This window comes from Lissotriton vulgaris, chromosome 3_1, assembly GCF_964263255.1.
Source record: "Lissotriton vulgaris chromosome 3_1, aLisVul1.2, whole genome shotgun sequence".
Classification (NCBI taxonomy): domain Eukaryota; kingdom Metazoa; phylum Chordata; class Amphibia; order Caudata; family Salamandridae; genus Lissotriton; species Lissotriton vulgaris.
In genome coordinates, this window is record NC_141689.1 from 2,986,733 (window position 1) to 3,013,611 (window position 26,879).

Genomic DNA, 26,879 nt, shown 5'->3' on the forward strand with positions numbered 1-26,879 from the left:
GCACGCATGCGTAGTTCTATCTTTTAAACCACTTTTGTCACAAAATTGATTGTGCGTGACTCAGTCATAATTCTAACTCTTTTGTGTCAGGAATTACCGACGTGCAAAAATGCCAACTTGATCCAGAACCACAAATAACATATAACAAAACACCACAATACAAGTTTTTAATACTAAAAACAGCCCTGAGACTATCAGAAGCCATTCAAATTGACATCCAAAAGACAGAGGCACATATAAAGGCCACTATAACTGGATACAAAAGAAGGTTAGACGAAATTAATAAGGAAATAACTGAATACAAAGACAACCTGACCCAGCAAAAAGCCACGAAATTTCAAAAGGATTTAAAAAGATTCTCCTTTGTCAAGACATACCCCTATTCAGATCCCGATTTCAAACCAGCTGATAAACCCACACCTGATTCTGACACATCAAGTGTCTCATCAGGTAGCAGCAACGGATCTAACACCAGCACTAACAGACAAAGGGGTAGAGGAGGGAAAAGAGGCCAAGGAAACTTCTGGCCCGGCTTCCAGCCCCCCATGTTTCAAGATCCTTTCAATCAGACGTCAAATTTCCAAATGTATGGTTGGCAACCTCCTTTTCAACCACATTTCCAGCCTCCCCCTTTCCAATTTCGCCCTCCTTTTTTTCACAGGGGCAGAAGGGGAAGGGGAAAAAACAGACAACCGAATCAGGTACACTGGGAGGAAGACGACCCAGTGAGCAACCGGACAAAGAGCAAGGCGGGCACAAGCAGTGCGAAACCCTAGTCACGAATCTGTCATCAAGACCACTAACAGGCATTGAAGAAAATGTTCTCAATAAAGGACTTGGCTATGTCCCTACAGCACGACTTGACAAATTCCAGTTACATTGTGAGCTGGCCAGTTTTTTCAGAAAATTAAGGCTTAAAGCCTTTTTTGAGAAACAAGGTCAACCAAAAGAATGTGAAGTAGAGAATGAGAGTGGACTAAGATTAAAATCAACCTTTATGCCACCTCCACACACAATACCAGTGGAAATAATGACTTTTGAACAAGCTGTCTACAATGATGTTGAGAAGATGGAAACAACAACCCATTTTCAGAACCTCAGCAACGCAGAAAGAATGGCACTAAAGGAACTACATGCTTGTGAAACAACAATCATAAAACCTGCCGACAAAGGCGGTGGGCTAGTAATCATGGACACTACCACCTATCGTGAAGAATGTGTCCGACTTCTGAGTGACAGAAATCACTATCAAGTTTTGAGCACTGACCCAACAAGTGATCTGAAGGCTGAAATATGTCAACTAATTGAGATAGCTGAATCCAATGGTGCAATATCAAAACAGGAAGCGGACTATCTGTGTACCACTGAAGGGAAGACCCCTTACTTCTACATCTTACCAAAGATGCATAAGGGCAGACTGCCCCCTCCAGGACGCCCAATAGTTTCTGGCATCGGCTCCTTATTAGAGCCTCTCTCTAGATTCTGTGATTTTTTTCTAAAAACGATTGTCCAGAAGTCAACTACCTACCTACAGGACACAAAAAGTCTACTGAATTTACTACAAAATATGGAGGTCGATGAAAACACTGTTATTGAGCTTTGATATCGAAAGCTTATACACAAGCATACCCCAAGACGATACCATTCACGTACTGGGGAATACCTTAGAAAATGCAGACTGGCCGTTTCGTACTCCCAAGGCCTTCATTCTGGAATGCGCAACGCTGGCCCTCAAACGCAACTACTTCGAGTTTGAAGGAACACTTTTCTTACAAACCGGGGGGACCTCAATGGGCAGTGTTTTTGCTCCCAGCATAGCTGGTATGTATGTGTATGATTTTGAGAACAAGTTCATTCTGAACGATGTGAATCCATACCGCGAGCATCTGACCTTCTGGAGGCGATACATCGATGACGTCCTTGCTATTTGGCAAGGACCGACTGAGCTCCTGGAACAATTCGTCGCTTGGATCAACACCTGTGACAGGAACCTTAAATTCACGAGCAGCTATGACAAAAGAGAAATTGTTTTCCTTGATGTAGTAATTAACAAAGTAGGCAACCACCTGGAAACTAAAACCCATTACAAACCAACCGCGAAAAACAATCTTTTGAGGTTTGAGAGTTTCCACCCTCGACCACTCAGGGAAAACCTACCCTACGGACAATTCTTGAGACTTCGCAGGAATTGTAGTAAACTATCTGACTACAAAGAACAAGCGAATGATCTTTCTGAAAAACTGGATAACCGGGGGTATCCTAAGAAAATAATAAACAAATGCCAGAAGAGGGCCAGAAACCAGCCCAGAGAAGTACTCCTTGAAGAAAAGACCAGAAGTGACACGGAAGTACCACTGACATGTGTGACCACATTCAACTCGGTCTCCAACCAAGTAACCAAAAGCATAAAAAAACATTGGAATATTATAAACACTGGCAATTTGCATTGGGAAAAACCACTTTTTTCTTTTAAGAAGTCTAAGAGCCTAAAAGACACCCTTGTCAACACCAGACCTAAAGCAAAGCTGGCTCCGAGCACCCCCTCAATCACCAGAGCATGGGGCCTTCCGGATGTAACTGGACATTATCGCTGCGGAGATTGCAGTGTATGCCACCTAACCAAGAACACAAAGTCCCTTGATCTAGAGGCTGGAAAAACCTGGAGGCAAGTTGCACATACCAACTGCAACAGTGAAAATGTAGTTTATCTCATCGAATGCACTTGCAAAAAAAGATACATTGGGATGACAACCCGGAAGGTTAAGCAGAGAATCTGCGAACATCGCAGCACCATACGCAAGAAAAATGCGACCCGATTGACGGATCATTTTCTTGAGAAAGGTCATACTACGAATGACATGTTTTGGACCGTCATTGAGCAGGTATCTCCAGGACCAAACATACAAAAACGCTTGTACGAAAAAGAACAAAGATGGGTATACAGGCTATCTACAAACAAAATTGGCCTTAATGATAATATCCCCTGGGCCTCTGTCCTCTCATAGACACCTGGTTTTCTAACATCTACGGCATACACCCCATTTTGCTGTAACCCGGTGCCATCTGCAAAGCTAAGGTACTGATGGGCAACACTCCTCGTGATTACATTTTCTATTGAGTATGCCGAAATACCTGACGGTCACATGTATGCCTTTTTATCCCCAGCATTGGATTATTCAGACTCCAGACATAGAGTTCTGAGTAGAAATTTCAAGCCAGGGGTAACACACTTCCATATATATTTTATTCCACACTTGCAGCAAATAGCACGCTATGTTAAATACCCCCTATGGTAACTTGCTCAATAAAACATGTTCGAGTATGCTGAATCACCAGTTATAACCAGACTATACTCCACGCATGGAGAGCGAGTAGCGCGCTTGGTTAAAATCCCCCTTAGCCAATTGCTTAGTGCCCAATCGACTTGCCCGAATATGCCCAATATGTGCATCCTCCCCATAAACGGAGTTCAAAGCATTACGCTGTCTTTGCTAACACTAACTGTCTCCGATCACGGAGACTTTCTCTGTCTCCGATCACGGAGATTGTTGTTTTTACCCTGTTGCCTTAACAACCAGACGCGCGTATGACGATCACGCATGCGCGTGACGTCATCGCACGCTACTGGACCGGCCACGCCCTCCCCGCCCACAATGGCGGCTTCCTTTAACTACAGACGCCGGTTCTTCCTCCAGTGCGGGTGCACGGAGGGAGAGGAGTAGGTTATCGGCCAATTTCCGACCAGAGTAACTGTAAGTAGAATCTGCCCTAATAGGAATACCTCGGACTCCGAACCTTTTTAACTACTAAGGAGGAAATAGACGGCATTGGATACTTTCCTTTGAACCCCTCTCCATGTTCCCTTATTTTTCTCACGCAGAATACGTTTTGAACTCTGTAACCTCCCCTCAAATCCCCGTGAGGAAAACCTTCCTCCATTGAGGAGTAAGTGTTGTTTTTTTCAAAATATATGTATGTATTGTGGTGTTTTGTTATATGTTATTTGTGGTTCTGGATCAAGTTGGCATTTTTGCACGTCGGTAATTCCTGACACAAAAGAGTTAGAATTATGACTGAGTCACGCACAATCAATTTTGTGACAAAAGTGGTTTAAAAGATAGAACTACGCATGCGTGCTCACTCACACCCATATTGATAGGTGTGCCCTACCAAGGAACACTTGGTCCTAAATATAGAAAATCATGCTGTCACACCGCACCATGGTTTATTCGCATCACTGAATGTGGAATGAGGCACAGACAGAACGGACTACGTCACTTCACTACGTTACAGGCACGTAATTAACCTTTATGAGTGATAATTTTCTCTCTTTTACAGGTTTGTTCCTTTTATGTAACCACTTCTGGGTTACTATAATTTTTACCCATTTAGCAAAACGCTATTTTTGGGTTTGAAAGGGTTGCAGGTATGGCAGGGTGTTAGTGTACCCTGACCACCCAACTCCTTTACATCATTTTGGTCCTGATGAAAAACCGGTAAATCCCATATGGTTTGAAACATGTAGACCCAGCACATATCACAGATACACTAGGTCTCATTAAAACCTTTATTGTATCATCACTGTTTTTAATATTGTCCAGTAGCTTTAGAATAAATTATATTTGGTCAAAGTTATACCAGGACAATTTTTAACTCATTGACTTTTTTTCATTTTTCACATTCATCACTCACATACCCGCTCCACTGTATTCAGGTGTTGTAGCACACCTTGGCGGCACTCGGCTGTCAAGGTGGCCCCGATGATGAAGCATGTCACCGACCAGGTCGGTGAGTGAGGGGTTCCTTAAAAACAAAGGAGGACTTCTTCTTTTACACTAGTGTCTCATCCCACCAATACTGGCTGTTTCAGCCTTATCTTTGGTGGTACTCCTTCGTATTGTTATATAACCAACCCAACCTTGGCCAACCTCGGACGGCCTCAGACGGCCCGCCCTTTGTCCGGGCTTCGTCCGGGCGTCCCGCGAGACGGGGGTAACGCGCTATTTCAGCGCCTCCTGGCGCCTGATGACGCGGGATGCTGGGGATTGTGGTTCTGTGTCCCCCCTCACACCGCGCTCCACTCGGCAACCTGACTCGAAGGTGACAAATGAGTCGGCTGCTGGAGGGCGAGCTGCAGAGGGCAAAGGTCTCCAAACGTTCTTCTCAGTGGCAAAGCGAGTGGCAGCAAGGACCGGCACAATCACAGTAAGGTCTCCCCCTCTCGACCGGGGTAACGCGCTATTTCAGCGCCTCCTGGCGCCTGATGACGCGGCGTGCGCCGCTCGGGATGCTGGGGATTGTGGTTCTGTGTCCCCCCTCACACCGCGCTCCACTCGGCAACCTGACTCGAAGGTGACAAATGAGTCGGCTGCGGGAGGCGGGAGGGCGAGCTGCAGAGGGCAAAGGTCTCCAAACGTTCTTCTCAGTGGCAAAGCGAGTGGCAGCAAGGACCGGCACAATCACAGTAAGGTCTCCCCCTCTCGACCGGGGTAACGCGCTATTTCAGCGCCTCCTGGCGCCTGATGACGCGGCGTGCGCCGCTCGGGATGCTGGGGATTGTGGTTCTGTGTCCCCCCTCACACCGCGCTCCACTCGGCAACCTGACTCGAAGGTGACAAATGAGTCGGCTGCGGGAGGCGGGAGGGCGAGCTGCAGAGGGCAAAGGTCTCCAAACGTTCTTCTCAGTGGCAAAGCGAGTGGCAGCAAGGACCGGCACAATCACAGTAAGGTCTTTCTCTAGTTAAGCGTATGGTGTACTTACATGTGGCTGCCCTAGTTTCGCTGCAGATGAGAGAGGGTAAGGTAGACACGAAGGGTAGATATCTACTGGGACGCTAGGCGGTCAGGAAATATATGTCTCATTAAGTTGTATGTGCCAAATGTAGATGTTAGCCTTTTTGGGAATCAATTCTAGATTATGTTTTATATAGAAACAAAACTACTGTAGGTGGGAAATACAAGTTTTGTTCTGCACAGACATGGGGCTAGAATATTCCACCAAGAGACAGCGCTAAGCCAGGGGTGGTGAGTCCTTTGTAGCAGAATATGGATAAAATAAGTGTGATACACTTCTGGAGGGTACAACAACCTGTTAATATTTGTGAATAGATGACACTCCTAATTACCTGGAATACATCATTATTACGAAGGACTTCCTATTTAAATATGAAGAGTCTGCATATTAGGCCAAATTCCTGCTGTCCCATTCCAGACCAGAGGTATGGTAAAAGTCGGGCACAAGGCAGAACGAAGATCCCAACATGGAGATTCACTGTTTGGGCCTTATTGAGAAGGTTGAAGGAGAATGCTAAATATTACAGAGCAAATAAATAGGAGCTATTCAAAAGGGATGATCTGAGGAGAGTGCATGGCCAAAAAGTATAGTAACAAACAATAACTGGGACTGGAGAAATAGAAAACAAAATTGCAGTTAAAAGAAACAGCATCTACAATGCAACCGAAAAATGCTAGACTTGTTATACGTATGGGAAACACGTGGGATACCCTTGACAAATTCACTATTGCTACATATAGACAAACCAGCACAGTGACCATATAAATAGACCATGAACATATGAAATACCACAAAAGACTTGCACATTTGCTCAAAGTTGCGTGAAAAACTATGAAATCCACAATTGTCTCAACCTTATACAAACATATTGTGACTTGAACTTATGTAGGTTGTCTATTTACTTATATATTATTGCGGGACCTCCTCTGATGTGTATGTAAAACGTACCTTTTGCCCCAAAGATTTGTACTGAATTTTGACATTATGTCCTGATTGTGTCCTGAATTTTGACCCTTTGCCCTGAATTTTTACACTCACCGTCCTGAATTTGCACCCATGCCAGTTGGTCACCCTAATCATGCTGGTTACGAGGATCATCATGAAGAAGGCTGGCTGGCGCGTGAGTGCAGGGGATGGGACAGGTGGGAATACTGATGGCGATGGTTTGGCACAGATGTATTAAGGGGTTGTATTGTGCCGTGTGAGTGGGTGATATCTGAGGGTTACTGTTCTGTGTTTGTCTGTGTTTTGTCTAGGTTCAGGGTCCCTTTGAACTGCGATCCTGCTGTGGGATGGATCCTCCAGAGCTGAGGCCCGGAGCCGCAGTTGTGGCATTGTAGCTTGTTTCATACGGTTGGTTGCCCATCCTTGAATCTATCCCTGCCCTGCTGCCAGCCCACACTCCTCCCTTTATGGGGTACAATATCAAGCGGAAGCGCTCAGATTGCACATCATAAAAAAGTCTTATTTATCCCTAGTTAAGTCTTTCACAGCAGCATCATTCAGGACAATCTTGAATCAATACATAGATGTTGTTTTGAAGAATGTATTTACATTGCTAAAATGAATATTTATTCATGTTTTGAAATTAATTCTGTATAAATAGAATAGAAAAATTGTTTTAATACATATATGTCTTTTCTACTCAAAAAAACAAACAAACAAAAAGAACAATAAAATAAAATAAAAAATTCTAGATTGTTTTTTATTGTGTTTTACATTGTTATGGATCTAGAGTTTTCACGGGGTTTGAGCCCGGAGCACAAAACCTTTCCAATGTGTTGTTTTCCCTGTTAGGGTTTATCCTTTTTTCAGGGGCCCGTGTGTTTACCAGAAGTACTAATGTAGTATCACCATGTGCTGTGGAGGCAAGCGTGTTGCTCAAATATGAATTTACCTTGAAAAAACAAAAAACAAGAAGCATTTGGCAAAATAGGGACAGTTGCTTTAATTAAACCTTTCGGCCGGGAGTACCGTTACAAAAGTGCAATCAATTTGAACACATTTTCTTTCACTTCTCTGGTTATCAAAGTGCTTCCAAATATCCTTATTTGATAAAAGAATGCAGGCCTTGTCTATTGAGTTGTAAATTAGGTCCCTGATAAATGCAGGTGGGTCTAGACCTCGCATGGACACAAACGGGGCAGTGAGTAGCAAGTCCAGATTTACGGCATGAGGGGTGCAAGATCACTGCTTGAACTGTGTGTGTGCTGTGTCCTGATTGCCGGTGTTCCTAACTTCATCTGGCATCGGACGTTGGGAGCGTGTGCACCCTCCAGCCACATGTGCTTTATTGGGTCCAATCTCCCTGGACCACGGTGTTGACGCAGCGCTTTTCTGTGGGATTGACCAGAGTTTCCTGTTCACACATTTGTCTGCCAGCTACATGCCGCCTCACCTGTGATCGGTAATCGGTTACCCCAGGCCTAGGTCCCAGAGCCTGCATGACCATGTATTTTTTAGTCTGGGTTGATAGAGTTTACATCGGGCAAATTTGCTAAAAGTGATGTGATTGTTAATGTATGCAAGTGTATTCTTGTGCATAGACATCAATATTAACATTCCCCCTCTAGTTGAATGTTCAACTACATTATCCAACCCATACTTCATGACAGTCACATTATTGGTAACTTGTTGTTGTTCAGTTTTGACCATTACTAGTTACTCGCATTCTATCTAATTCAAGAACTGCGTTTTTACAGCAGGAAACCCCCAATTGCAAGAAACCACATTAGAACAATAAAATGATAAGAACGGGTAACAATGATATGCACAGTCCAGCCAGCCTCCGGGGGAGCCAGGATAACCAATTTGTGTACCATTCCTGCTCAGAGGCACCTCCCTCCTCAAGCATGTCTCTTTGTAAATGGTGCAATGCTTAGATGGCAAGAATTAAAGCTCCATTGTCCATGTCATTGCTTGGGATAAACGTGCAACAAGAAAATCTTGTTACACACCCCTCCCATCATTAAGTCCAGCACATACCAATGTTGCATCACCATGAGGCAGATGGTTCTTAGTTCTTCCCGGATTGCATTAAGGCCGTGCTCAGTGCTGTTCTTCATCTTCAACATTTCCCATCTGTTTTTGTAACTAGCTGGCGTTCGCTTTCACCTGCACGGTGAAGAAGGAACTGGGCCCTGCGTGTTTATTTGTATGTCAGAAAACAGTCTCACTTCTTCCACAATGTCTTTGTACCAAACCCAACCAAAATACTCAGTTTTTCCTCGAGCCTGATGCAAGAGTAGTCTTCTTCCTTAGCGGATGATGATGCAACTCCTACTGATTTTCTCCAGGAATGACAAGGTTTGGGGTGTGTATGTGACCAGGGAGTAGAGGCTACCCATCAGGGGACGAGGTGAATGTAAGCAAACTCGCCACATTGCCAATACATATCTATCAGCATGGAGGTGCCTCACTGCATGTCCTGAATGTGCAGTATTGTGCCACAGTTCTCATTTGTTCCAAGTTGAATGGTTCTTTTATCTCTGAAACACAAGGAATACAGAGTAAGTTTCCATACAAATTGGTGTTGCCCCTTTCCTTCTATTCATGTATATCTATTCAGTTAAGTTGACAAGATTTCCTGACATGGGGTATCTCTGCTGTGGTTCAACTATCCCCTACGAGACTCATTCCCCTTTGTATCATCGAGGAAGATGACCCTACATTGAAACTCCATGTCAGAGTTTCATTTGTTTTTAAAGACGACGGCCCCAGAAATGATAAGGGCCACCCTGGGACCACAGATGGAAGTGGGAGTAGAAGTGTTCGTGAATAGATGTGATGGTTTTGCTACCTCCAAGAATCTTGGGACCAAACAGTCTACCCTCCCATAATGCCCCTATTGCACATCTTATCGAGCTAGGTTTGAATGTTCCTAAACTCAGTGAAAAGGAACAATTTTCATACATTCATTATTCAAATATCTTGTTTTCAGTATTGTAGTGGATTAAAGCCACTAGAAGACCAGAAACAAGATATTTGTATAATGCATGCACTTCTAAAAATAATATCAAACTGCCTGTATTTATAATTTTTGTAAACAACCAAGGCACGCTGTGTTAAAAAAATGACTCTTGTATAAGATATAATGTATACTGTCGCAAGTCTGGGTGAGATGAATGTATGAAGATATGTATGGTGAATAAGTGAAGGATAAAATTAGGGCAGTCTAAACCCAAAGACAATGTATTTGCACTTATACATGGATACAAGATAAAACTAAACACCTTTTTATACTTTTACATTTTGTTAATGATCAATAAAAAAATCTATTTTGACATCACTTGACACAATGTTGTGAGCCCATTGTATCTAGATAGGTTGCAAATTTCAAAACGTATGTGCCACAGGTCTTTGCACATTAGGGTCCTGGGATGGACACAGGACTGTAGTCCTCTGGTGGTTGGGGCTTAATTATTTGAAAGTTCGAAACAAAAGTTTGTAGTTCTCAATTCACATCCGGTTGATCTCATTGGGGTGTCGATGTGGCCACTAAAAAGGTGGTGCACATGGACACTCGATTGCCAACAAGTTCGCTTGATTGCCAACAAGTTCAATAAGAGTAACTAACGTTTATTGGCTACTTTACAAAACAGTGATAGCATGCAGGTATGTTGAGGAAGAGGTGCTTGCTGGTCAAGAGTGTTAGCCTGACCTACACTCCTGAGGCGGAAGCCGGGAGCCACGATTTCTAATTTGTTTTTAAAGCACTGAATAATAGCTGTTTTTTAAAATATTTCTCACCTGTTGTTGCACGTTAATACAGAGCACTCGCCCCTCCCTTGAGCTGCTCTCAGACCGCACAGCCGAGGTAAACGCTGCCGCGGACCGGACAACTAATTTGCCGCCAAATCGCAGGGAAGTGAGGCCACGCCCACCGCCCTTAGGCCACGCCCCCCCGCCCCCTGCAGACTATATAAGACGCTTGGAGAAAATCAACCGCATTAGCCTGACCTACACTCCTGAGGCGGAAGCCGGGAGCCACGATTTCTAATTTGTTTTTAAAGCACTGAATAATAGCTGTTTTTAAAATATTTCTCACCTGTTGTTGCACGTTAATACAGAGCACTCGCCCCTCCCTTGAGCTGCTCTCAGACCGCACAGCCGAGGTAAACGCTGCCGCGGACCGGACAACTAATTTGCCGCCAAATCGCAGGGAAGTGAGGCCACGCCCACCGCCCTTAGGCCACGCCCCCCCCCCCCCCCCCGCCCCCTGCAGACTATATAAGACGCTTGGAGAAAATCAACCGCATTAGCCTGACCTACACTCCTGAGGCGGAAGCCGGGAGCCACGATTTCTAATTTGTTTTTAAAGCACTGAATAATAGCTGTTTTTAAAATATTTCTCACCTGTTGTTGCACGTTAATACAGAGCACTCGCCCCTCCCTTGAGCTGCTCTCAGACCGCACAGCCGAGGTAAACGCTGCCGCGGACCGGACAACTAATTTGCCGCCAAATCGCAGGGAAGTGAGGCCATGCCCACCGCCCTTAGGCCACACCCCCCCTTCCGTCCCCTTAAAGATGTGCCCCTTCCGGACGCGCAGCGGACGCGCCTAAGGCAAGCCCGTCTGCGCCCATCCGCGCCAGTCCGAGCCCCGGGCCCAGCACTCATACTCCCCGTGCGGGAGCCCCCACCTCATACTCGTCTGAAACTATCAGGAAGCTAATACCAAACACCCCTGATCCCTGTCTCCATTTAATCTCCCTAGAGGAGAAGCATGTCAGCTGTAGACATTGTGCGTATAGACTCACCAAGCACACTCCCCGCGAAGAATGGACAGTCAAAATGGCTCGACTTAACTGTAGATCACTACCAAAACATAGCACCGAAATAAATGTACTCATTCAAAACTACAATCTGGAAGTACTATTCCTCACGGAAACTTGGATCACTACCTCGTCAGATCCAGACATAGTCCAATCCCTCCCACCAGGCTACACGATTAAACACCTGGACAGACCAAAAGGGACAGGAGGAGGACTCGCAATTATTACTAAAGCTCATCTTACCTGTCATCTCAAGGACAGCCCAGTCCTTAACTGCGAAAATGTTCAATTCTCGCTACAACTGTCCCCGGAAAAAACTCTGTCGGGTATACTTATTTACAGACCTCCAGGCCCCCTCGAACAATTTCCCAACTCCCTGGTAGAGACTACCACCTCCCTAGCCTGTTTATCCCCCAACTTTACAGTGCTCGGAGATCTCAACGTCCACTTTGACGATCCAGGGAATAAAACAGCAGAAGACATCAAGGAAGACCTCTCAGCAATCAGTCTTTCCTTGAAAAACTCCCAGCCCACGCACAAAAAGGGTCACCTCCTGGACCCCATCTTTTCATATGTACAAGAGCTGTCTACCTCCACTCCTCTTCCCATCCCATGGACAGACCACCATCTGATCCTGTTCAACATTCCTACCTCTCGTCAACCCACTCCCAACCCGATACCCCAAGCACCATCTCGCCCGTGGAATAAATTAAACACAGATGCCTGGTCCCTCCAACTTTTAGCTACCTCTCCTACCCTGAATCTTGATCCCTCGGTAGCAGACAATCAACTTCGAGAATGGATAACATCGTCATTAGACGTAGTCCTACCTATTAAAAAACTACCCAGTAAAAGAAACTCTTACAAATCCCCCTGGTACTCACCAGAACTACGTGAACTACGCAAAAAGTGTAAAAGACTGGAACGGGCTTGGAGAAAAGACTGGACTCCCAACAATAAAGAAACCTATAAAGCAACTATGAAACAATACAAAAGTCTCATCAAAAAATCACAAGCCACCTACTATGAAGAAAGGATCATGGCTGCATCCAACTCCTCCAGAGAGACATATCGCGTAGTAAAAAGTCTCCTGAAAGTACCCGAACCGCAACCAGTTGCCGATCCATCCGGTACTAGATGCACCCAACTTGCTGAGTTTTTCTCAGCCAAAATTTCAAAAATAATAATGACCTTCCCAAATACTAATTCCCCCATGAACCTCCCATCTGGACCCGTCAACCCAGATTTACCTTCGCTTAAAGCTTTCCTTCCCGTCTCAACCGAGAAGCTGTTGGATACTCTCAACCAGGTGAAGAGCGGCTCACCTGACGATCCAGTCCCCATGAGCAAACTCAAATTAGTAGCACCCATTATAGCTCCCCACCTCTCGACGCTGATAAATGCCTCGCTCACCAGTGGCATAGTTCCCATCAGCTGGAAAAACGCGGTAGTCCGCGCACTCATAAAAAAACCGCATCTGGACCCCCTGGACCCCTCAAACTTCAGACCCATTTCCCTCCTTCCGGGCATTAATAAAGTGGCGGAGAGAATCGTCAATGAACAACTCTCAACATTCCTGGAATCTAACGGTCTTCTCCGTAGCTCACAGACAGGATTTAGACCTGGACAAGGTACTGACACCGCCCTTCTGGCAGTGATAGAGGAGGCAAGGTCTATTCTAGACACAGGAGGATCAGTGGCAGTGATCCTCCTCGACCTGAGCGCTGCCTTCGACACAGTGGACCCCACCATTCTTTTACACCGCCTCCGAAAAACGGGCATCTCAGACCTAGCTTTGGCATGGTTAAAATCATACTTGGAAAATAGGACTTTCAAAGTAGCCGACACCCATGGCCAATCCAAATCCCTCCCCTTGAACTGTGGAGTTCCTCAGGGCTCCTCCCTGAGCCCCACTCTTTTTAATGTATACATGGCCCCCCTGGATGACGTCGTCACTCCATTCGGCATCAAGGCGGTCATGTATGCGGACGACACGCAACTAGTCGTCTCCATCAACCAAGCAGACCAATCAATGGACAAACTAGTCTCCTGTCTGAACAACATCTCCATCTGGATGGGCGACTCCAGGCTTAAACTCAATGGAGAGAAATCCGAAGTCATGCTTCTGGGAAACCCAAACAAACTACCCTCGACCCTCGCCTGGCCAGCCAGCATGGGCACCCCTCCCACGCCAAAACAAGAAATAAAAAGTCTTGGCTTTTGGCTGGACCAGGAGCTCAACCTCAGAACCCAAGCAAGAAAAACAGCCGGAACCTGCTTCGGGCTCCTACGAACAACTCGCAAGATCCTCCCGCTCATTCCCCCCCAGTCTAGAAAAATTCAGTTGCAAGGTCTAATTTTATCAAGACTGGACTACGGAAATGCCCTATATCTAGGTGCACCCATAGCAACCATAAAGAAACTGCAGCACACTCAAAATGCTGCAGCAAGACTACTTACGGGAACAAAATCAAGATGCTCAGCCAGACCCTCCCTCAAGGCCCTTCACTGGCTGCCCATCCAAGAACGTATCTCCTTCAAAGCCTTGTGCATCTCCCACAAGATCTTACAAGGCAAGGGCCCACCCACCAATCCTGAGATCCCTGGTTAAGCACCACAAATCCTCCAGAGAACTGAGATCAGACACCCTGTCTTTAGCAGAGATTCCCAGAATAAGATAAGAAAGGCTCGCGCCGGCGGTCGCAGCTTCTCTTACAACGCCGCTAAACTCTGGAACAGTCTTCCCCTTAACATACGAAAAGAAAACAATCTCCTCGCTTTTCGCAGACTGCTGAAAACTTGGTTGTTCCCCAAATAATTCCACCTACTAGAGGCATGTCAAGCTTTATGTTAGCGCTGGGACGCCCAATGGGTAGCTACGCGCTTTAGAAATCCCAAAATCAAATCAAATCAGAACAAGCAAAAATCTATTTCACCTGTGCAGGGCAATTTCTGCATTTCTTTCTCAGCAACAACATGCAGACAGCACGGGGGGCTTTCTTTGTCACCCCCAGATGTGCCAAAGAAAAAGGCAAAGTTAAGGGGCCATCAGGCGGGTACTTTTGATCGAGTATCCTGAATGGACGTGGCCTGGAACCTCACAAATGCAAATACAACGAGGGGAAACAAAGGTACACAGCTTGTTATCTCCTCATAGGTACAAGAGAGGCAGCTTTTGACATTGTTCAGTCCCTTCATGTAAGTAAGTGCATGCACTGTAAGAATGTCAGATGTGTTGGTCTGTCCAAGTATTTACAAAAATAACAATTTAAATAGTGCTATTTTATTTCTTTTATGACACTACTCATCCCAAAGCAGGGTGTCTAAGCACTTTACATAACATACACATTATACATAGACAATAAATCATTTAAGTGTGTAAATCAATGTACAAGATATGTTACAGGAGTCAGTGAGGGTTAGAAGGTGTAGGAGTCACATGTCCTTCATAGGTCACTGTGCTATATTAGAAGCCTTACACTTTATGAACTGCAGCTTACAAAAGGATATCTGTGTTCAAAGCAGTGACTTACTTACCTAGCTACATAAAATAAAAATCGCTCAGTTGCATTTTATGTGCTTTGCAGGAGACACATTAACCTATACTATTTTGATGGAAATCTGGGACTAGACAAAATGCAGATCTAGTCAGTAAAAGCGTTAACCTCCAGAGTTATCTTGCCATTATTATTATTCCATAAGATTTACTGGGCACCACAACAGCAGATGCCTTAGCCCCATCAAATATTTTAAAATGCAGACTTTGCAACCAAATAAGCAGAAGAGATCTACTGCAATGCTTTTCCTTGTTGCCAATTTCTTTGAGGTCCAGATTTTGCGTCAGGAGTGCACCACTTCTTTTTGGCAGCAGCTCGAAGCGAAATCAAATTTGTTAAATCTCATAATGCGCTTAAATGTACTCATGATATTCCTAATAAACATGTGCTAGGTCTTAATATCTGAAGTCACATCCAGAGAGGTCACTTCCTGTGATATGACTGCCACAGTCACAGAAACCCCGGGGTACTCACGGAATCCCATGAGAAGTCCTAAAAAGTCAGAAATCTTCTCCAAGACAGGCTTGGGAGTGAATATCTAGCTTTTCCACGAGCTCCTGTGAACCCGCCTCGGAAGGGGGGTGCCCTTGACGTGAAGGTCAGTCTCTGTGATTGGATGGTGAGGACAGCTATTCAGCCTAGGGTGATGCCTCTGGGTGGTTCACTTCCTGTGCCCCCACCACTCCTCCATCGTTCATTGCTCTTCCTGCATTGAGGTTCCCCCATGTTGTTTCAGCTGGATTCGGGGTTACACTGCAAAGTACTGTGGAATAGTATGTGGTGTGTAACACATTTAACCAGATTATTTTCATGTTTTGACACAAACCTTTTGCTGATGGCAAACTGTTCTAGACCTTTGTACCTTCATGTGGTATCACTTGAGTGTCGCCACAGTATTACCACCTCACTCGAAATGTGCACAAACAGGAGACTTGTGCTCCTGGGGCCTTGTGTCCACAGCACACTGCAATTGTGAGTATTGTCGATATGTTTGTCATTAAAGGCTTACTTTATTGCGGTCTGTCTGCTCTAGTGTTGTAACAACTGCATGCCCAGGAATTCATTCATTCATTCATGGGTTTATTAATTTATTTATAGGGGAGTTTTTTTAAATTACTGGGGCTGTACCTGGTTCATAAGACAATATAGTTCTTGGTGGCCACATCTCCCTTGTACAAGCCTCAAAGCGGGCTTTGACTTTCCTGCACTGGATCGGGAAAAGGGGGGGGGGCAGGGGGGAAGAGGGGGAGCAGGGGATTTGTGGCACCACTGTTTTTCCCTTCACCGGGTGGTCTTTATCAGCCTTGGTTGAACCCCTATGGAATTCACCTACAGTGCCTCTACACCAGCAGTGATGCTGGTGGAAGTCTCTAGGGCCACTGGAAAAAATTACACTACTCCCACCAGCGAGTCTAGTCTGTGGGAGGTCAGATATCAAATATGTAAATCTACACGCATAGGTTTACACATATAATTTGCCGTAGAATTCTGTATTTCATACATAGTTCCAGGAATACCCTTGCATTTCCGTAATTCATACATAGTTCCAGGCGTACACTTGTTTTTCTAAAATTCATACATAGCTCCAGGCGCACACTTGTGAAGCTCTGATCCTAGGCGGCCGCTCCCCTCACGCTCCCTGACCAAGCAATCTGCCTGCAATTCTAGCTTCTGGACGCATTTGCCTGACTACTTGGTATCGTACACACTGGAACCGCGCTGCTAACTTCATTACTGTCATAGCGCTTATTTGCTTTACATTCTGAGCTTTGCGAGTGTGTGAAAGCAGCTTGTGGACCTCGCACTTGATTGGCTGTGCTTTGGGAACATCGCGCCAGACTGTCTTCCATGCAAAAAATATTGCGTTTGTGAAAGCAACATCCGTGCCTCACGATTAATTGCTTATCTCTTGGTGACATCGCGCTTGACTGCAATTACCCTCGTGACGTGGCGCATTGTCTGTAGCATAGCGCCGAACCTCGTGCTGTAACCTAAGGTTGTGCCCAGCTTTATTTCATTTGATTGTGGCTGCTGCTGCCATCTGCATTGTGCATTTGTTGTGTTATGCCTTATTATATTAATTAGTGGAATCGAAACTTGCAGGAGCCGAGCTCTGTTTCACTTTCCTTTCTCCATTTTGGATCCTGGGTTGTTGTGTGTTCCCTTGGCCCGCCCATACTCCCCGCTGACGCCTCCCAGCTGACCCTCCCACGCTCCGCCCCTCCACTATCCATTAAATGCCAAATGCTCCAACGCGCAGAGTCCACGCGCTACGGCCGCACCGAAGGTGCGCCAAAGGTAAGCCCGTCTACGCCCGTCCGCGCCTGTACCGCGCCCAGCGCCATACCCCCTGTTCCTCGCAATGTCCACCCCTCCCGCATTACTTACGATGCCACCACCCTCCTAGCCCTTAACCCCGGCCGTTCCCCCACCTGCGTCCAAGCCACCCCTGGGCACACACATGGACCCTTCTCCTGCTACTCCTGCAAATTCGACGGCACCAAGAACAACTCCTCATCTACGAACACACAACAGATACCCGACCCCAACCACCTACAATGCATCCTGCTCAACACCCGCTCGGTCCACAGGCACGCCATCGACCTCTGGAATCTACTTGACACCATCTCTCCGGACGTTGCCTTCCTAACAGAAACATGGATGAATGCCTCTTCAGCCCCAGACATCACCATTGCCATCCCGGAAGGATATAAGATAATTCGCTAGGACCGTATCGGCCACACAGGAGGAGGCATCGCTATCGTCCATAAGAAATCCATCCGCCTCTCAACAAGCTCAGACGTCAATCTCGCCAACACTGAACACATTCACTTCCAGATCCACATCGACCCAAAGACCACACTCAGAGGCACCCTCCTCTACAGGCCTCCAGATCCCCGCGCACAATTCAGTGAAGACATCACGGACTTCATCACTCCACACGCGCTCCCCTCCGAGGATTACATCCTTTTGGGAGACCTCAACTTTCACCTTGAGAAGAACAACGACCGCAACACCACCACCCTCTTGGACAACCTCTCCAACCTCGGACTTAAACAACTTGTCACTACCCCCACCCACATCGCAGGTCACACACTCGACCCTATCTTCACCTCCAGCAAACATATCTCCTTCAACCACACCACAGCTCTCCTTTGGACTGACCACAGCTGCGTTCACTTTACCTACAACAAGCCCACATCCAACAACCACCTCCATCCCACCCTGCAAAGAAACTGGAACAAAGTCACCTTAGACCAGATCTCATCATCGCTTCTTCTAAACCCCCCAGCCCTCTCCTCAAACCCCGACCAAGCAGCCACCAACCTCTCCCAATGGCTATCCAACAGCGCCGACACCCTAGCACCTCTGAAAAAACGACAATTCAAACTAGGCAGCAAGAAGGCCTCCTGGTTCAACGATGATCTTAAGAAATCCAAGAAACTCTGTCGCTTCCTTGAGAAGGCCTGGAAAAAAGACCCAACAACCAGCGCCAAGGACGCCTTCAAAAACGCCACCCGCATACACCAACTGATCCGGACTGCCAAGAAGGCCGCATTCAAAGACCGACTAGATAACAACGCCCACAACAGCAAAGAATTATTCAACATCGTCAAGGAATTTACCAACCCCGCAGCCAACTCCAACGACATCGCCCCCTCTCAAGCCCTCTGCGACTCCCTAGCCTCATTCTTCCACAACAAAATTGCAGACATCCACAACAGCTTCGACAACCGACCCGAAGACCAACCCACCCAACCCCCTGCAGGACCCCCACCCCCCCTGAACATCCTCAATGACTGGAAGCCAATCTCCACTGAGGACACCATCCGCCTGATTAACTCTATCCACTCAGGATCCCCCACAGACCCATGCCCTCACCACATCTTTAACAAAGCAGACTCCATTATAGCACCGCACCTCCGAGACGTCATCAACTGCTCCCTCAACTCCACAACCTACTCGGAAAGCTGGAAACATGCTGAACTCAGCGCCCTCCTGAAGAAACCCACAGCTGATCCCACCGAACTTAAAAATTACCGCCCTATCTCACTCCTCCCATTCCCGGCCAAAGTCATCGAGAAAGCATTCAACAACCAACTCGCCGCCTTCCTCGAAACCAACAAATCCCTCGACTCCTCACAATCAGGCTTCCGAGCCAAGTACAGCACTGAAACCGCCCTCATCGCAGCAACAGACGACATCCGATCTCTACTGGACAATGGAGACACAGTCGCCCTCATCCTCCTCGACCTCTCCGCAGCCTTCGACACGGTCTGCCATAGCACCCTTTTACATCGCCTCAGAGACGTCGGAATCCAGGGAAGGGCACTGGAGTGGATCGCCTCGTTCCTCTCCGGAAGAACCCAGAGAGTCCGCCTTCCACCATTCAAATCAGAGGCCACTGAAGTCATCTGCGGAGTACCACAAGGATCTTCACTCAGCCCCACCCTCTTCAACGTTTACATGAGCCCCCTCGCGGCCATCGCACGCCAACACAACCTCAACATCATCTCCTACGCCGATGACACTCAACTGATCCTATCTCTCACCAGAGACCCTAACACTGCCAAAACCAACCTGCATGAAGGAATGAAAGAAGTAGCCGAATGGATGAAGCACAGCCGTCTGAAACTGAACTCAGACAAAACAGAAGTCCTCATCCTAGGCACCTCCCCCTCCACCTGGGATGACTCTTGGTGGCCAGAGGCCCTTGGAAAAGCACCCATCCCGACGGACCACGCACGGAACCTGGGCGTCATCCTGGATTCATCACTCTCGATGAACAGACAAGTCAACGCCGTTTCTTCATCTTGCTTCAACATTCTGCGCATGCTCAAAAAAACATTTCGTTGGATCCCCACCGAAACTAGAAAAACAGTCACCCACGCTCTGGTCACGAGCCGACTGGATTACGGAAACACCCTCTACGCCGATACCACCGCAAAACTCCAGAAAAACTCCAACGCATCCAGAACGCTTCAGCCAGGCTCATATTAGACATCCCACGTAAAGAACACATCTCTAGTCACCTGAAAAACCTCCACTGGCTCCCCGTCAATAAGAGAATAACTGAGGAGATGGGCTAAAGATAACATGTTTGACTTTGTAGCCATTTACTTGTACTATTTTGTACACAGATTGGCTTTGTAACCACCTACTTGTACCATTTTTAGGTCTAAGGCCTAAAAGGCTGCGCTTGCGCAGTCTTAGGCCGGAGATTTAATGAGTCTGAGTAGCGGTGAATGTCCCGCCTCCGTGCCCCCTCTCTCCTTCATTGGCTGGCTTCCTAAACGGAGGCCAGCCATTGGAGGAGAGATGCGTCACTCCAAACAAGCTCCGTCCTTTTCGGATTTGGGGGCGTCATTTTTGCTGTTCTTTAGACAGTGACGTCGTCCGTCACTCAGAACAGCAAAATACGCCCCCAATTCCGAAAAAATTTCAAAAGCTTGTGGTCGCCATTTTAAGTCTTCTTGTGATGAGGTAGGCTGCTGTCCTCGTTTCCCGCTGTCTTTTTCCCGCCCCCCCTCCCGCTGTCCGTCTCTGTTTCCGCCCTCCTCCCGCTGAATCGGTCGGCCGTTGTATTCTTTCCCTGCCGTGGTCTTTTTCCCGCCCCCCTCCCACTGTCCGTGTTTGTTCCCACCCTCCTCCCGCTGATTAGGTCGGCCGCTGTGGGATTCGGTAGCTGTTCCCGGCCTTTTTTTTTTTTTGTTGCTGCGTGCGGTTTTTCTCTTTGTTGCCTCCTTCTCCTTGTTTGTTACACGCTCCATATCTAGCGCTGTTGCTGTGGGAGGCATTTGGGTTGAGGGCTTGCAGTCACCCCTCGCTCTGCTGGGTGGCGGCCGAGAGCCTGCGCTGGGCCCGAGGAGCTCTGCCCACAGCCTGGCGAGTGCACCCGGAGCTCCGGCACCGCACACGGCTGAGGAGAAAGAGGAGGACCAGAGGAGCTCAAGGCCGAGGTGCAAGCTCCCCTCGCACGGCATCGAGTGTGTGCTGACAGCCCGCGCCCCTGCCGCCCACCCCGGGCTCTGCCCCTGCTCTGCGCGGTGACCTCCAGGTAAGCAGGTACGAGTCTCTGGGGCGGCTGTGGCACTGGCGGTGCAACCAGGAAGAGCGCGGGGACTGGCAGGCACCGGGAGGGATTCCTCTGCGCACAAGCACGGTGTGACCCTCGGTGCCCCCCTGTCACCGTCCCCACCTGCCGTGCCCTGCCTCTGTAACTCACTCTCAAACCCTGCTTTTCCGTCTTGTCCAGCTACCCACCTACCCACCTAATATCCTAAGAGTCCCGAGCCCTGGTCCCGCTCTTCCCCTGAATCCCCCCGCCCTCATAGACACCCCCGTGCCACGTTAGTGCCCGTGCACACAGGCGGCAGCTAGTTCAGTGCCTCGGAAGCGCGGCCGCTCGGGAAAGGTTGCTTTGGAGGGAACCTGAGGCCGGTGGGACATTTATTCCTATGGACACATCAGCTACACCTAGTTAAGCTAGGAACCCCTCGGTCGGGGTATTTGAGACAAAATGGTAGACATGTCAGAGAGGACTGGAGGTGTGCAGGTCCCCTCACACATCCAGGTACGGTGGACATTACAGTGGTGGGGAGCGGGGGTTTGCGGCCAGTAACATTACACGTTTATAGTCTCGATTATACGGCATGTTATGTGGCGTGATGCACGGGTGGTGTGGAGAGTACCCAAACATGTCCATCATCTCTGGTCGTGGCTGATTTGCAGTTTATTGTATACACAGCACCGTTGTCCTCCCGCTGTGTCCTGTTGTACTGTACTCTACTGTATTGTATAGTTATTTATAAATATGTGTGTAGACTGTTTACTATGTTAATGTGTAAGAGGGTTGTGTTGTGTATTGTGTCGTGCTATGCGCCATGAGAGGCCAGTGTGTGTGGGGCGCTGCTATGCACGTTTAAGAAGCGCATGTGTGCAAAAGTGTCATATTTGTGTGCCTGGTCTAAGGGAGTTGTGTGTGTGATTGTGAAGGGGTTGCTATGTGTCCGAAGGTGTGTGGGCATGGAATAGGTGTGACTGTGTAAGGGATTGTGCAGGTGTGAAGGAGTGTGCAGGTACGATTATGTAATGGGGATCGAGCTGTCCTGGGGTATATTGTGTGCACGGGCACTGTAGGTCTGCACATGCGAGGGGTGCAGGTTGAGTAACAGAGGTATGTGCGCTTCTAAGAGGGGGTGCATTGTGTTTAAGCGTGTACTATGTGTGCAAGTGCTGCAGTGCGTATCAGCATTCTAGGTGTAAATGTATAAAGGTGTAGTGTGTGAAACAGCACAGGGCGTGTAATCTGTAGATGTTTTTATGCATATGGTGCAGTGTGGGCTAATGGAAGTGTAGATATTCGTATTCACTGACACAACGTTTACTTCAAGTACGCTGCAAAGGTGGAACATGCTCACATGTATATGTCTGAGTGGATTGCGGTGTTAAGTGACTACATGGATGGCGTGGAGGTAAAAGGCTGTACTCCGTCAGACGTGTACCGTGTTCAGTGAATTAACGGATGTTGTATGAAAGAGGCCGCGGACCCATCACACCTGTGCAGTGCTCGGTGAATGATTGATGTTGAGTGACAGGCCGGGGTCCCATTTCCAGCCCCTGGAGGGCTGAACTATGCACACACCGACATACGTGTATGCATTTCCTTTCACCATGTACAGCGTCGACGACTCCTCAGCAGACTCCTCGCGCCCCTATTCTGCCCGTTTGTTTGAAGCCCCCGATATAAGGAATCGCATACACAAGCAGGCGTGATTCTATCCCTGTTTGTATATTTTCTGCTGCGCAGCTTTTCCCGCCCCCTCCCCCCGCCCCAACAACCAATAAGACAATGTCTCTTCAGAATACATTGTCATTAGTTTGCTGACTTTCAGTTTGAATTTGTATTTGTTGAACCTGTACTCGGTGTTTGTAGTACTTTGTGACAGGGGAATCAGGTTCAGGTCTTGGCGTCGGCTCAACATTCTGTCATTCTGAGCAAATCACTTAATCTCCTCGTGCCTACCAAAAAGCTGAATGTGTCCTTCTGTAATTTAACTGGTGCTCGTGTAAAGCGCTCCAATAATTTCGTGTCGAGTTCGCGTTATATAAAACTGCAAAAACCAAAAACAAAGTGTTGTGAGATAGGATAGGCCATCTCTGCGCTCAAACTTGTGTCTTGAAAAAAAGAACAAAAACAATTTTTGTTGCGAAGCTTTTACAGCTCACCCCCCGCAGTTCCCTTCATTCCATCGAGGGGGAGTGGCAGGGCCGATACTGCCAAGCTTTCAGTGCCCGGCACTTCCGGTCAAAGGCTTCGCACCTGCACTTCTAAGCAGATCTGCTGCACTAGACCCATCACTTCTCAGCAGGTCTTGCATACTAGTACCTGCACTTCTCAGCTTCATTGGTATGCTAGCTCCTGCATTTCTCAGCAGATCTGTGTACTGTCACGAGCACTTCTCAGCAGACCTCGCATACTAGCAGCCGCACTTCTCATTGCATTTGCTTTCCCTCTTTCGCACGTAAGCACTTCTCAAAACAGGGCTGCTGCTCTTCTAATGGACGATGTAAAGTACATTCTAAGCAGGGTTGCTTCTCTTCTAATGGGACAGTGTAAACATAATTCTAAGCAGGGCTGCTACTCTTCTATCGGGACTGTGTAAACAAGCTCATAAGCAGGGCTGCTAGTCTTCTAATGGGACTGTGTAAACAAGCTTCTAAGCACGGCTGCTGCAGTAGTAGTTTATACAGGGCTTCAAGAGGTGCGGGGCTCGCCATTCGCAGACCTGTTAAAAATTAAAAACCAGCGCTGAAATACCGCCCTTCTTGACACTATGACTATAGTCATGTGACCCGAGTCTAGGCCTGGCCCAGAAGACTCTCTGAGGAGGCTGTGTGATGCTGCGGTGGCTCGAGCTCCTGCAGCTTTGAGAAGTAAGTGGGAGTCGTGGGGTGCTGCAATGAAGCCTGTGCGTGTGTGATTATGTAATTCCAAAAGAGAGCGCACTATCGGCAGATGTCACAGTGGGTGCCGGTCGGGTACAAAAATCACTGTAATTCACAGAAGTTTTGTAGTGTCCTGGCATGCCTGCATGTTGCTCTATTGCTAATTTATTATTTACCATGTTTGAAACTGTTCTTGTCTGCCTAATTGGGGTGAAAGGTGAAGTGGGCCTCTTTCGATTAGAACGTAGCATTTTCCCTTCCATTTCTGCTTTTGGCCATCTCTCTCCTCCAATCTCAACCATACCCATTCTTTTTATTATCTCTTTCCCTCTCACCTCCTTTTGTCTACCTCCTCCACTCTCCCTGCTCCCATTGTCGCTCTCCTCCTCTCTCTCCATTTTTTCTCTTCTTCCTTCGCTTTTTCCTTCTGATCCCTTTACCTCCACCTTTTTTGTGCTAAAAGAATGATAATACCTGTAATCAAGTGTGTGTATCCGTGCCTTCCTTTAAGTTCGCTGTGCTGGCTCTCCTGCCCCCTGGCTGTGCTTGCTCCCCTGCCCCCTGGCTGAGCTTGCTCCCCTGCACACTGGCTGTGCTTGCTCCCCTGCCCCCTCGCTCTGCTTGCTCTCCTGTGTGTGTGGCTCTGGGTGTTTGTGTGGGCTCTGGGTGTGTGTGTGGGCTCTGGGTGTGTGTGTGGGCTCTGGGTGTGTGTGTGGGCTCTGGGTGTGTGTGTGTGGGCTCTGGGTGTGTGTGTGTGGGCTCTGGGTGTGTGTGTGTGGGCTCTGGGTGTGTGCGGGGGGCTCTGGGTGTGTGCGGGGGGCTCTGGGTGTGTGTGTGTGGGGCTCTGGGTGTGTGTGTGTGGGGCTCTGGGTGTGTGTGTGTGGGTCTCTGGGTGTGTGTGTGGGGGGTCTCTGGGTGTGTGTGGTGGTCTCTGGGTGGGTGTGTGTGGCTCTGGGTGTGTGTCTCTGGGTGTGGGTGTGTGTCTCTGGGTGTGTGGGTGTGTGTGTCTCTGGGTGTGTGGGTGTGTGTGTGGCTCTTGGTGTGTGGGTGTGTGTGTGGCTCTGGGTGTGTGGGTGTGTGTGTGGGGCTCTGGGTGTGTGTGTGGGGCTCTGGGTGTGTGTGTGGTGGTCTCTGGGTGTGTGTGTGGTGGTCTCTGGGTGTGTGTGTGGTGGGCTCTGGGTGTGTGTGTGGGGCGTTGGTTGTGTGTGTGGGGCGTTGGTTGTGTGTGTGGGGCGTTGGGTGTGTGTGGGGGGGCGTTGGGTGTGTGTGGAGGCTCTGTGTGTGCGGCTCTGTATGTGTGTGTGGGTGGCTTTGTGTGTGTGGCTCTGTGTGGGTGTAAATGCAATAGGTCCTGCATTTGCGAGCGATTACGCTATTGGCATTGTAAATGACAATGCCATTTATTTAACGATTAAGCTATTGGCAATGTAAATGACAATGCCATTTATTTTTTGTAGGTGGCTCTATGTGTGGATAGCTTTTTTTGTAGGTGGCTCTATATGTGGGTGGCTCTGTTTGTGTGTGGGTGGCTCTGTGATAATGACTCTGGGTGGCTCTGTGTGGGTGGCTCTGTGTGGGTGGCTCTGTATATGTGTGGCTCTGTGTGGGTGTAAAGGCAATAGGTCATGCATTTGCGAGCGATTAAGCTATTGGCATTGTAAATGACAATGCCATTTGTTTATGATTTAAAAAAAAAGTCATGAGCAATGCCAATAGCTCTACCTTTAATAATGCCGAGACCATTGCATTGTAAATGCTTGTTTACTATGTGACCTATTGATTTATCTATCTGACTATGCTACCCCATGTACTTCTCTTTGTAAAGCGCTCTGATATCCGCAAGGATCTTGTCCGCGCTATATAAAACTTTCAAAATAAAATAAAATAAATAAATAAAATAATGCAGGGCTCGAAAAATCCACTCGCCCGTTCGCATTTGCGAGCCAGATTCAATTAGGGTGAGCTATTTGTAGGTCCTACTTGCCCTTTCTGGCAAGTAGGAAGACAAACTGGCTTTTGACCTCGGTCTTTGAAAGCAGAGGAAATGTGACAAGATAGAAAGATTTAAAGGCATCTTTATTGCTCACAAAGTGAATGAGCAATAAAAATGCCTTTTAATCGTGTTAACTTTTCACGTTTGCGCCACTTCCAGAAACTGAGGGCAAGTGTATTTCAGTTAGGCCGAGGACATTTTTTAGGTTACTAGACCTGCCGGTCTAGTAACATGTTAATGATTTTTCAAGCCCTGTAATGTAAATGGTGTTATCTAGTACCTGCTTTATGTTGTTGGGCACTACCACAATAAGAAGGCAAGCACGCAAACGGCCAAAGGCGGGCACATGTCCCACCTCCTGGTTTACTGGTCACTCCCACCAAACTTCAAAACATCTCTGCCAAAACACTTACACGGTCCAAGAGGCAAGACCTATTGGTTCTGCCAATGCTTGTTTAGGACTTGAGCCCTGGAGGAGGTGGAAGGTAGGTAGGGAGGGTGTCAGTTAGTATAATCACGTGTACAACTTGTTTACTGCAGTTATAAAGTGAACAAGCAGATGGGAGAGAATCTAAATACAGTAAACAACGGTGTAGGCTTGTGAGCAGGGCCGTTGGCGGGAGAGTAGTAAGGTTGGTGCCACCGGTCAGGGTAGGGGTGCCTGCGCCCTGTTCCGGGGCAATAGTAGGCCGGAAGTAGGGAGCAGCATTGGGCACCAACGCATCCCCTCACCTTGTTTTGGAACCCAGCAGCGGTGTATTTAGCCTTGCAAGAGTGTCTTAGACTGTTGCATGCATGCATGCCAGTTTCAAA

General features: G+C 47.6%; 1 protein-coding gene across 4 annotated transcripts in view; it reads right to left on the reverse strand.

Annotated features, from left to right (window-relative positions):
* The window catches only part of LOC147725798 (uncharacterized), a 91,954-nt gene that overhangs the window by 19,903 nt on the left and 45,172 nt on the right, over positions 1 to 26,879 (reverse strand). For 2 of the 4 annotated variants that reach the window (XR_015309251.1, XR_015309252.1), the window contains exon 3: positions 7,723 to 9,282. The exons of the other annotated variants lie outside the window; for them this stretch is intronic. The gene's annotated coding sequence lies outside the window, so the exon portion shown is untranslated. Of the gene's footprint in view, positions 1 to 7,722; positions 9,283 to 26,879 lie in introns of those variants that run through there. 4 annotated transcript variants of the gene reach the window in all.